We start from the raw sequence: 13067 nt of genomic DNA on the forward strand, positions 1-13067 counted from the left end.
ATTCTCAGTTCAGTGGTTTGCTGCTGGCATTCGCATCTGTATTTGCTGTATTCTGGCTGTGTCTCTCAGGAGCGATCTACATCTGGCTCCTGTCAGCCTGCACTTCTTTGCTTCATCTATCTTGTCTAATTGGATGGCTGTATATGTGTGGGCCACATGTGGGGCAGGCTCTGAATGGGTGTTCCTTCTGTGTCTGTTTTAATTTTTGCCTCTCTATACCCTGCCTCGGGTATTCCTATTCCCCTTTTAAAGAAGGAGTGAAGCATTCACATTTTGATCAGCCATCTTGAGTTTCATTTGCTCTAGGCATCTAGGGTAATTCAAGCATTTGGGCTAATAGCCACTTATCAATGAGTGCATACCATGTGTGTTTTTCTGTGATTGGGTTACCTCACTCAGGATGATATTTTCCAGTTCCAACGAATTGCTACGAATTTCATAAAGTCATTGTTTTTGATAGCTGAGTAATATTCCATTGTGGAGATGTACCACATTTTCTGTTTCCATTCCTCTGTTGAAGGGCATAGGGGTTCTTTCCAGCTTCTGGCTATTATATATAAGCCTGCGATGAACATAGTGGAGCACGTGTTTTTTTATGTGTTGGGGCATCTTGTGGGTATATGCCCAGGAGAGGTATGGCTGGATCCTCAGGCAGTTCAATGTCCAATTTTCTGAGGAACCTCCAGACTGATTTCCAGAATGGTTTTACCAGTCTGCAATCCCACCAACAATGGAGGAGTGTTCCTCTTTCTCCACATCCTCGCCAGCATCTGCTGTCATCTGAGTTTTTGATCTTAGCCATTCTCACTGGTGTGAGGTGAAATATCAGGGTTGTTTTGATTTGCATTTTCCGGATGACTAAAGATATTGAACGTTTCTTTAGGTGTTTCTCAGCCATTCGGCATTCCTTAGCTGTGAATTCTTTGTTTAGCTCTGAACCCCATTTTTTAAAAATGTTATTTGTCTCCCTGTGGTCTAACTTCTTGAGTTCTTTGTATATTTTGGATATAAGGCCTCTATCTGTTGTAGGATTGGAAAAGAGCTTTTCCCAATCTGTTGGTTGCCATTTTGTCCTAACCACAGTGTCCTTTGACTTAACAAAGCTGTGAAGTTTTATGAGATCCCATTTGTCGATTATTGATCTTAGAGCATAAGCCATTGGTGTTTTGTTCAGGAAATTTTTTCCAGTGCACATGTGTTCCAGATGCTTCCCTAGTTTTTCTTCTATTAGTTTGAGTGTATCTGGTTTGATGTGGATGTCCTTGATCCACTTGGACTTAAGCTTTGTACTGGGTGATAAGCATGGATCGATCTCCATTCTTCTACATGTTGACCTCCAGTTGAACCAGCACCATTTGCTGAAAATGCTGTCTTTTTTCCATTGGATGGTTTTGGCTCCTTTGTCAAAAATCAAGTGACCATAGGTGTGTGGGTTCATTTCTGGGTCTTCAATTCTGTTCAATAGGTCTATCTGTCTGTCTCTGTACCAATATCACGCAGTTTTTATCACTATTGCTCTGTAATACTGCTTTAGTTCAGGGATAGTGATTCCCTCTGAAGTCCTTTTATTGTTGAGGATAGCTTTAGCTATCCTGGGTTTTTTGTTATTCCAAATGAATTTGCAAATTTTTCTGTCTAGCTCTTTGAAGAATTGGATTGGTATTTTGCTGGGGATTGCATTGAATCTGTAGATCGCTTTTGGTAACCTGGCCATTTTTACTATATTAATCCTGCCAATCCATGAGCATGGGAGATCTTTCCATCTTCTGAGGTCTTCTTCAATTTCTTTCTTCAGAGTCTTCAAGTTCTTATTGTACAAATCTTTCACTTGCTTGGTTAAAGTCACACGGAGGTACTTTATATTATTTGGGTCTATTATGAAGGGTGTCGTTTCCCTAATTTCTTTCTCGGCTTGTCTCTTTTGTGTAGAGGAAGGCTAGTGATTTATTTGAGTTAATTTTATACCCAGCCACTTTGCTGAAGTTGTTTATCAGCTTTAGTAGTTCTCTGATGGAACTTTTGGGATCACTTAAATATACTATCTTATCATCTGCAAATAGTGATATTTTCACTTCTTCTTTTCCGATCTGTATCCCCTTGACCTCCTTTTGTTGTCTGATTGCTCTGGCTAGAACTTCAAGAACTATATTGAATAAGTAAGGAGAGAGTGGGCAGCCTTGTCTAGTCCCTGATTTTAGTGGGATTGCTTCAAGTTTCTCTACATTTCGTTTAATGTTAGCACCTGGTTTGCTGTATATGGCTTTTACTATGTTTAGGTATGGGCCTTGAATTCCTATTCTTTCCAGGACTTTTATCATGAAGGGGTGTTGAATTTTGTCAAATGCTTTCTCAGCATCTAATGAAATGATCATGTGGTTTTGTCCTTTCAGTTTGTTTATATAATGGATCATGTTGATGGTTTTCCATATATTATACCATCCCTGCATGCCTGGGATGAAGCCTACTTGATCATGGTGGATGATTGTTTTGATGTGCTCTTGGATTCGGTTTGCCAGAATTTTATTGAGTATTTTTGTGTCGATCTTCATAAGGGAAATTGGTCTGAAGTTCTCTTTCTTTGTTGGGTCTTTGTGTGGTTTAGGTATAAGAGTAATTGTGGCTTCATAGAAGGAATTAGGTAGTGCTCCATATTTTCAATTTTGTGGAATAGTTTGGATAATATTGGTATGAGGTCTTCTATGAAGGTCTGATAGAATTCTGCTCTAAATCCGTTTGGACCTGTGCTCTTTTTGGTTGGGAGACCTTTAGTGACTGCTTCTATTTCCTTAGGAGTTATGGGGTTGTTTAACTGGTTTATCTGTTCCTGATTTAACTTCGGTACCTAGTATCTGTCTAGGAAAATGTCCATTTCCTGCAGATTTTCAAGTTTTGTTGAATAGAGGCTTTTATAGTAAGATCTGATGATTTTTTGAATTTCCTCTGAATCTGTACTTAAGTCTCCCTTTTCATTTCTGGTTTTGTTAATTTGGACACACCCTCTGTGTCCTCTCGTTAGTCTGGCTAAGGGTTTATCTATCTTGTTGATTTTCTCAAAGAACCAACTTTTGGTTCTGTTGATTCTACATATGGTCCCTTTTGTTTCTACTTGGTTGATTTCAGCTCTGAGCTTGATTATTTCCTGCCTTCTACTCCTCCTGGGTGTATTTGCTTTTTTTTTTTTTTGTTCTAGAGCTTTTAGGTGTGCTGTGAAGCTGGTGACATATGCTCTCTTCTGTTTCTTTCTGCAGGCACTCAGCGCTATGAGTTTTCCGCTTAACACAGCTTTCATTGTATCCCATAAATTTGGGTATGTTGTACATTCATTTTCATTAAATTCTAAAAAGTCTTTAATTTCTTCATTTGTTCCTTGACCAGGTTATCATTGAGTAGAGCATTGTTCAATTTCCACGTATATGTGGGCATTCTTCCCTTATTATTATTGAAGACCAGTTTTAGGCCGTGGTGGTCTGATAGCACGCATGGGATTATTTCTATCTTTCTGTACCTGTTGAGGCCCGTTTTCTGACCAATCTCACCAGCCCAGGATGATATTTTCTAGTTCCATCCATTTTCCTATGTATTTCATGAAGTCCCAGCTTTTGAAAGTTGAGTAAATGTACCAAATTTTCCTCTATTCTCTATATCTATTCCTTTGTTGAGCGACATCGAGTTCTTTCCAGCTTCTGGCTGTTATAAATAAATCTGCTATGAACATAGTAGAGCATGTGTCTTTATTGTATGTTGAAACATCTTTTGAGTTTATGCCCAGAAGTGGTATAGCTGGGTCCTCAGGTAGTACTATGTCCAATTTTCTGAGGAACTTCCAGGGTGATTTCCAGTGTGGTTGTAGCAGCTTGTAATCCAACCAAAAAGGGAGATGTGTTCCTCTTTCTCTACATCCTTGCCAGCATCTCTTCTCTCCTGAGATTGTGATCTTAGCCATTCTGACTGGTGTGAGGTTGAATCTCAGGGTTGTTTTGATTTGCATTTCCCTGATGACTAATGGTGTTGGAGATTTCTTTAGATACTTCTCAGCCTTTGGAAATTCCTCAGCTGAGAATTCTCTGTTTATTTCTGTACCCCATTTTTAATAGGTATATTTGATTCTTTGGAGTCTAATATCTTGAATTCTTTGTATATATTAGATACTAGCACTCTACTCAGACGTAGGGTTGCTAAAGATCTTTTCCCCATTTGTTGGTTGCCATTTTGTTCTAATCAAAGTTAGTGTCCTTTGCTTTCCAGAAGCCTTGTAATTTTATGAGGTCCCATTTGTAAATTCTTCATTTTAGAGCACAAGCCCTTGATGTTCTTTCTTTTCAGGAAAATTTCCCCAGAGCACAGCTTCAATTTTTTTTCCCACTTTTGTTCTATCAGCTTGAGTGTATCTGGTTTGATGTGGATGTCCTTGATCCACTTTGACTTGAGCTTTGTACAGGGTTATATGAGTGGATCCATTTGCATTGTTCTACATGCTGACCACCAGTTAAATGAGCACCATTTGTAGAAAATTCTGTCTTTTTCCCACTGGATTGTTTCATCTACTTTGTTAAATATCAAGTGATCATAGGTGTGTGGGTTCATTTTTGGTTCTTCAATTTTATTCCATTGATCTACCTGCCCATCTCTGTACCAATACAATAAGATTTTTTTTATCACCATTGCTCTGTAATATAGCCTGAGGTCAGAAATTGAGACCCCTTCAGAATTTCCTTTATTGTTGAGAATAGTTTTCACTATCCTGGGTCTTTTGTTATTCTAAATGAATTTAGAAATTACTCCTTCTATGAAGAATTGAGTTGGAATTTTGATGGGAATTGCATTGAATATGTAGATTGCTTTCAGCAGGATTGCTATTACTACATTACTATATTAATCCTGTCAATCCATGAGCATGGGAATTCTTTCCATCCACTGAGATCTTTGATTTCTTTTCCTTCAGTGACTTGAATTTCTTGCCATACAGATCTTTCACTTACTTGGTTAGAGTCACACCGAGGTATTTTCTATTATTTGTGTCTATTTTGAAAGGTGTTGTTTCCTTAATTTCTTTCTCAGTCTGTTTTTCCTTTGAGTGGAGGAAGGCTACTGATTTGTTTGAGTTAATTTTATATCCAGTCACTTTGCTGAAGTTGTTTATCAGATGTAAGAGTATTCTGGTGGATTTTTTGTGGTCATCTAAGCATATGATCATATAATCCACACATTGGGATATTTTGACTTCTTCCTTTCCAGTCTGTATCCTTTTGTCTTCCTTTAGTTGTCTAACTCCTCTGGCTAGGATTTCAAGTACTATATTGAATAGGTAGGGAGCAAGTGAAGAGACTTGTCAACTCCGTGATTTTAGTGGGATTGCTTCAAGTTTCTCTCGGTTTAGTTTGATGTTGTCTACAGGTTTGCATTATATTGCTTTTATTACGTTTAGGTATGGTCCTTGCAGTCCTAATCTTTCTTAGACTTTTATAATAATGGGGTATTGAATTTGTCAATTGCTTTTCAGTATCTAGTGACATGATCATGTGCTTTTTTCCTTGAGTTTGTTTTTATATTGGAGTACATTGATGGATTTCCTCATATTGAACCATCCCTGAATCCCTGGGATAAAGCCTACTTGATCTTGATAAATGATCATTTTGATGTGTTCTTGGATTCAGTTTGGGGGAGTTTTCTTGAGATTTTTTTGCATGAGGGAAATTGGTCTGAAGTTTTCTTTTTTGTAGGTTCTTTGTGTGTCTTAGGTATAAGCATAATTGTGACTTCATAGAAGTAATTGGGTAGAGTTCCTTTGGTTTCTATTTTGTGGAATAGTTTGAAGAGTATTGTTTGTAGGTCCTCTTTGAAATTCTGGCAGAATTCTGTACTAAATCCATCTGACTCTTGGGTTTTTTTTTTTTTTTGGTTGGGCATGTGTTAATACCTGCTTCTATTTCTTTAGGGGCTTATGGGACTGTTTAGATAGTTTATCTTGTCCTGCTTTAACTCTGATATCTTGCATCAGTATAGAAAATTGCCCATGTCCTCCATATTTTCTAGTTTTGTTGAAGATAGACTTTTGTAGTAACAAGTGATATTTTTTGTTTTACTTTCCTCAGTTTCAGTTGTTATGTGTCTCTTTTCATTTCTGAAAATTTTAATTTGGATACCCTCTCTTTCCTCTAGTCAGTCTGGTTAAGTGTTTATCTATCTGATCAATTTTCTCAAAGGACCTGCCCCTGGTTTTGTTGATGTTTGTATAGTTCTTTTTGTTTCTACTTGGTTGATTTCAGTCATGAATTTGATTATTTCCTGCCTTCTACTACTCTTTGGTTAATTTGCTCCTTTTTGTTCTAGAGATTTCAAGTGTATTGTCAAGGTGTTTGTGTATGAGCTGTCCGGTTTCTTTGTGGAAGAAAGAGGTTTCCCTCTTAGCACTGCTTTCATTGTGTCCCATAAGTTTGGGTATATTCTGCCTTCATTTTAACTAAATTTTAAAAAGTCTGTAATTATTTTCTTTATTTCTTCCTTGACTAAGTTGTCATTGAATAGAGCATTGTTTGGCCCACATGTATTTGTGGGTTTTCTGTTGTTTTTGTTGTTATTGAAGACCAGCCTTAGTTCATGGTGATTTGATAGCATGCATGGGATTATTTCTGTCTTCTTGAATATATTGAGGCCTGTTTTGTGACCAATTATATGGAAAATTGCTGAGAAGGTACCATAAGGTGTTGAGAAGAAGGTATATTCTTTTATTTCAGGATGAAATGTTCTATAGATATTTGTTAAATCCATTTGGTTCATAACTTCTGTTAGTTTCTCTATGCCTCGGTTTAGTTTCTGTTTCCATAATCTGTCTTTTAATGAGAGTGTGGTGTTAAAGTCTCCCACTATTATTGTGTGAGGTGCAATGTATGCTTCGAGGTTTATTATGTTTTCTTTTATAAATGCAGGTGTCTTAGCATTTGAAGCATAGATATTCAAGATTGAGAGTTTATCTTGCTGGATTTTTCCTTTGATGAATATGAAATGTCCTTCCTTACCTTTTTGATAACTTTTCGTTGAAGTCAATTATATTTGATATTAGAATGACTACTCCAGACTGTTTCTTGGGATCATTTGTTTGGAAAATTGTTTCATAGCCTTTTGCTCTGAGGTAGTGTCTGTATTTGTCCCTGAGGTGTGCTTCCTGTATACAGAAAAACCTGGGTCCTCTTTCATATCCAGTCATTTAGTCTATGTCTTTTTACTGGGTAACTGAGTCCATTGATGTTAAGAGATATTAAGGAATAGTTGTTGCTGTTTCATGTTACTTCTGTTGTTAGAGGTGGAATTAGGTTTCTGAGACTTTTCTTTTGGGTTTGTTGAAAGATTACTCTCTTGCTTTTTCTAAGTTATAGTTTTTCTCCTTGTGTTGGAGTTTTCCATTGATTATCCTTTGTAGGACTGGATTTGTGGAAAGATATTGTGTAAATTTGGTTTTGTCATGGAATATCTTGGTTTCTCCATCTATGGTAATTGAGTGTTTTGCTGGGTATAGTATCCTGGGCTGGTATTTGTTTTCTCTTAGGGTCTGTTGGATATCTGTCCAGGATCTTCTTGCTTTCAAAGTTTCTGTTGAGAAAACTAGTGTAATTCTGATAGGACTGCCTCTGTATATAACTTGATCTTTTTCCCTTATGGCTTTTAATATTCTTTCTTTGTTTTATATATTTAGTGTTTTGACTCTTATGTGAGGAACAAAAATTTCATTTCTTTTCTAATCTGTTTGAAATATTGTAAGCTTCTTGTACATTCATGGGCATCTTTCTTTAGGTGAGAGAAGTTGTCTTTTATAATTTGGTTGAAGATATTTATTGATCCTTTAAGTTGGAAATCTTTGCTCTCTTCTATATCTGTTATCCTTACGTTGGTTCTTCTCATTGTGTCCTGGATTTCCTGGAAGTTTTGGGTTAGGAGCTTTTTGCTTTTTGCATTTTCTTTGACTTTTGTGTCAATGTTTTCCATGACATTTTCTGCCCCTGAGATTATCTCTTCTATCTCTTGTATTCTGTTGGTGATGTTTGTATCTATGACTCCTGGTGTCTTTCCTAGGTTTTATATCTCCAGGTTTGTCTCCCTCTGTGATTTCTTTGTTTCTAGATCCATTTTTAGATCCTGGATGATTTTGTTTCATTCTTTCAGCTGTTTGGTTCTGTTTTCCCATAATTCTTTAAGGGATTTTTGTGTTTTTTCTTTAAGGGTTTCTACTTGTTTACTTGTATTGTCCTGTCTTTCTTTAAGAGACTCATTTATGTCCTTCTTAAAGTCCTCTATCATCATCATAAGATGTGATTTTAAATCCAAATCTTGGTTTTCTAGTGTGTTCGGATATCCAGTTGCTGTGGTGGGAGAACTGTGTTCTGATGATGCTATGTATTTTTGGTTTCTTTTCCTCAGGTTCTTTGGCTAGCCTCTGGCCATCTGGTTATCTTGCATGTTATTTGGTCTTACCTTCTCTAACTGGAAATTGTCTCTCCTTTGGGCCTTTAAGCCTGTGAACCTGTGGTCCTAAGAGTGAGAGCATTACTAGGGAACCAGTTCTCAAGACCAGTTCTCTCCATTAATCTTTGCTGGAGGGCTGGAGAACAGCCTTTGGGAGAAGTTGAAGACTAGAAGGGTCTTCTACTAAGTCCTGCAGGCTACAGCATCCCCCAGCACTGCCAGTGAGACTCTTGTTGGTCAAACATTGGAAAGAAATTGTGGTCCCACTTGTGGGCTTAGATGTGAGAGTACCCCTGGCAGATGAACTCTCTCTGGGCAGGTTTTGTGTCCTAGGGCTGTGGGACTGCTCCAGCTCTCAGCACAGATGGAGGATAGAGGGGAAGAAGTAACTTCTCCTTCTTGTTTTCAAATCAAATTTACCCTCCAAACTACCTCCAGCAGAAATGTCAGGAGACCTGGAAGACAAGACCTGGGGCTAAACACGTACCAGTGTTCAGAAATTTGAGTGGACCATTAGCAACTTTTGATTTTGCATGGAAAGAAATCAGGAAAGGATTTCAAGACCATGATTATCATTAAAGAACAATGACAAAGTGGCATGGTGTTTGCAAATGCATCCAAACAGGACTGATGAAGAAAGCAAAGATTACCTGTCAGTTTATGTGGGGTTGCTCAGTTGTCTAGAGAGCCCATTGTGGGCAAAGTTCCACTTTTGGATTATAGATGCCCAAAGAAAGAAAAAGAAATGTCAAATTATGAGGAGCCCCAAAGTAGTAAGCTTTCTGTGAAACCAACACAGGGGATTCAAAAAGTTCATCCTTCAGAGTTTCCTACTCTCTCATCAGCATCTGCTTCTTCCTGAGGACCAGCTCACCCTCTGCTGCAAGGTGAGCATAGTAAGACCACACTTTAGTATGCCTGGAGAGAACATGACACCTGCAATCAAGGATTCAAGGCACATACTAAAAGTTGACCTAGAGGAGCTGTGGGAGAATTCCACCTTCACAGACCATTCTAGCAGCTGGCTCTCCAATTTTCAGAGCCATGTTTGAACAGGAAATGCAGGAGAGCCTAAAGAACCATATTGATGTTGACCTGGATCCCCAAGTCTTCAAGGAGATGATGGGTTTCATTTACATGGGGAAGGAACCAAACATTCACAGCCACTCCATGGCTATTGGTGTGCTGGCAGCTGCTGACAAGTATGGCCTGGAGGGCTTGAAGTTCATGTATGAGGATGCCCTCTGCAGGAACTTCTCTGTGGAGAATGCTGCACATACTCTCATCCTGGCTGACCTCCACAGAACAGAGCAGCTCAAGACTCAGTTTCTGGATTTCATTATACTTCATGCTTCTGATGTCTGTGAGACCTCAGGGTGGAAGTCAATAATGGAGTCACAACCCCACTTGGTGGTTCAAACATTCCAGCTCCTGACTTCTACACCTTGTCCTTTCTTGGAGCCCTCACTCAAATGCCTAAAGCAATCTTAGGAGCTGGCCAACTGTGATCTACACCTATCTTCCAACAGCAACATCCACTGTTACCATGGACTTCTGGTTGGACAATAATATTGCTGGAACATTTACAGTGAATAAGTGGAAAGGCAGCATGGTGGCTCAGGATTTAAAACAGCTGTAATATGTTAATATGGTGGGTGCAGTAGGGCAGTACTGGAGTCTGGGATACTCTACCTTACATCTACCCTGTGATGTTCTTGTTTGTTTTTTGTCTGATGTCTTGGAAACTGGGATTCTATTTAGGTGCTTGCCCTAAGCACCGCCTAGCCGAATACTTTCAGAGAAACCTGTCTGCATTGGACTGAGCAGAACAGATGACTAGGGGCAGAGAGAAATAGAAATCAAACATGAATGTTTACTCATCAGAGAAGGAAAAGACAATGAAGAGTTTCTTTTTAAAGACTCAGTTTGTAAGAAGTCAGCTGCAAAAGCAATTAATGCTCTGTCACAGAACTCTGGTTCACTTCCTATCATACACAGGAGAGTTTTCAATCACCAGTAACCGGTAGTCCAGAGTATCTGAGGTCCTCCTCTGGTCTTCATGGTGACAAACATCTCTGTAGGCAAAACTTCAAACTTACAAAATATAATAAGAATAAAAATTTTGAAATCAATCTGTGGATTCCAGAGATGTTTATGTTCAGAGAAGTCAGGTGTATTCCTATTAGCCAAGGTCAGCAGTGAATGTTTGTACACACCCCTTGCTGTCCTACCAGGATCATCAACCCTTTCTCTTTTCTCCTGATATATAATGATGGCAAATTAGAACTCCACCATCATGCTCTTATAACTACTGAGAAGAGTTGGCCATAGTTGGGTGAGTCTACTCCTTCTGAGTAAGAAGTGTTTATGAGTCATGGCTTGCAAAAATCTTTTATCTGTTTGAAAATACTAGGAGGGATTCACTCATCATGGACTCATACTCCCTAGAACAGTGGTTCTCAAATGTCCTAATGCTGTGACCTCTTAATTCATGTTGTGGTCAACCAGAGTCACTGAAGTACTTTTTGGCTACTTCACAACTGTAATGCTGTTACTGTTATTAGTCACACTGTAAATAGCATATATATAGGATATTTGATATTCAACTCCTATGAATAGGATGCCAAAAGAATAGGGACCCAAAGGTTGAGAAACACAGCTCCAGGCCATGTTTACCAGCAAACCGTGTAAATGAGCTATAGATCTTCTCTTACTTCCTTTTCTCCAGACCCCAATCCCAAAATCTCAACCCCATGTCTAGCACACCAACTGTGGGAGTCTTCACTGCCTATTATTCCCATATCCTGTGCATTCCACAGATCTTCCTCTTCTAACCTCCCTCCTCCCACTCTTTGCTCTGTCTCAGCCCCCAAGCTAGGCTTGAACCACTGCTAACACGAGTGCCACTCTTGTATCAGAAGGCTAATGCCAGATCCACACCTCTCTCATTGTTCCCTCACTGACAATATCCTCATTCTCATTCCCAGCTCTATGGCAGGAAATATGCATGCTTTTTCTTTCCCGAAAAGCACCAACCCATCTACCTTAGGACCCAGCTATCCAACTCCTGACATATACCCACAAAACATTCCATCCTACTACAAAGACATTTGCTTAAATATGTTCGTAGCAGATTTTGTCAAAATACCCCAAAACTGGAAACCTAGATGACCGTCAACAGAATGATGGATAAAGAAAATTGGCACATTTAATCAATAGAGCATTACAATGTTGATATAAAAAAATCATGAATTTTACAGGCAAATGGATAGAAATATCCTATTGCCTTAGTGAGGTAACCCAGTCTCAGATTTCCACACAGAAATGAACTCACTTGAAGGTGGGAATCACCTGTAATGCAAAGAAAAATCATACAACAGACCCATGGGGCCAATGCCAAGGAGAGCTCCAGTGTGAAATGCAGGGATCTCTCCAGGAAGGAACAACAGAATAGATTCCCTGGGGACAGTGGGCAGGTAGGGAAAGATAACGGAAAGATGAGGGAACATAATGGAAGGAGAGAGTATAGGGAGAGATCACTGGAGTTTAGAATCATTTCAGGGGTGAGAAAAGAAATCCAGTGCAATCAAACTCCCTGGAATCTATAAGGGTAATCCTAGCAACCCTTAGTAGGTATATGAAGCCTGAACTGTCCATCTTCTGTAAACAGGCATGGTTTCCAGCGAAAGGTTTGGAACCAGCCTAGCCACAAAAACTTCAAACTATAATTTATCTCACCTGAAAGTTGGCCTAGGGTAATAATCACACAGAAATAGTGTGCATTGATACCATGTGACTGGTACAACTTGACACCCATGCCTCAAGAAGGAACCCATACCTGCCACTGCCTGGAGGGCCAGGAACCAGAGGAGAGATAGGCCAGAGACCTAAGTTAAAACCAAGGACAACTGGGGAAAAAGTCAATGGAGTAATTCCTAATGATCCTTTGCTATACTTGCATACAGGAGCGTAGCATAATCGTCATCAGAGAAGCTTCATCCAACATCTTTCCCTGTACTCTCTCCTTCCATTATGTTCCCTCATCTTTCCTTTATCTTTCCCTACCTGCCCACTGTCCCCAGGGAAGGGAAGAGATGAAAAAACCTAAAAGAAAATATTAGGCAGAAGTCAGAAAATCCTATAACAGAGGGGGAACAAGAATTTAAGAAGGTAGAAGTGTCAAGGAAATCACAAGTACAGGACTCACAGAATCAACTAATCTAACCTAGTTCCATGGAGGCTCATAGAGCCTAAACAGACAATCAGGGAGATCAAATGGGTTCCGACACTAGACCATGTGCATATATATTATGGTTGATTCGCTTGCTACTCTGGTGGAGTTCCTAAGAATGGGAAGACAGCCTGAATCTCTTCTGGATTGCTGTTTGTATTGCTGATTGAGTTCTGCTCCCTCAAGAGTGCCTGCATTCAGGTGCAGTAAGGTAAAATCTTAATTAGTCAGATAAGGCTATAGGCTGTGATTGGGCAGTGGGATAAGGGGGCGGATCTGAAACTTTTAGAGAGGGAAGAGACAGAGAAAAGGAGAGGGAGTGACAAGACAGGAGATTGAGAGAAGATGGAGGAAAAAAATGAACCAGAACCACATGGCC

At 39.2% G+C, this 13067-nt stretch overlaps 1 pseudogene; it reads left to right on the plus strand.

Moving 5' to 3' along the window:
* Positions 1-8900: 8900 nt before the first annotated feature.
* LOC147996384 (TD and POZ domain-containing protein 1-like) lies at positions 8901-9965 on the plus strand (annotated as a pseudogene).
* Positions 9966-13067: the final 3102 nt, after the last annotated feature.

The sequence above is a fragment of the Rattus norvegicus genome, chromosome 2, assembly GCF_021556685.1.
Source record: "Rattus norvegicus strain SHRSP/BbbUtx chromosome 2, alternate assembly SHRSP_T2T, whole genome shotgun sequence".
In the NCBI taxonomy this organism is placed as follows: domain Eukaryota; kingdom Metazoa; phylum Chordata; class Mammalia; order Rodentia; family Muridae; genus Rattus; species Rattus norvegicus.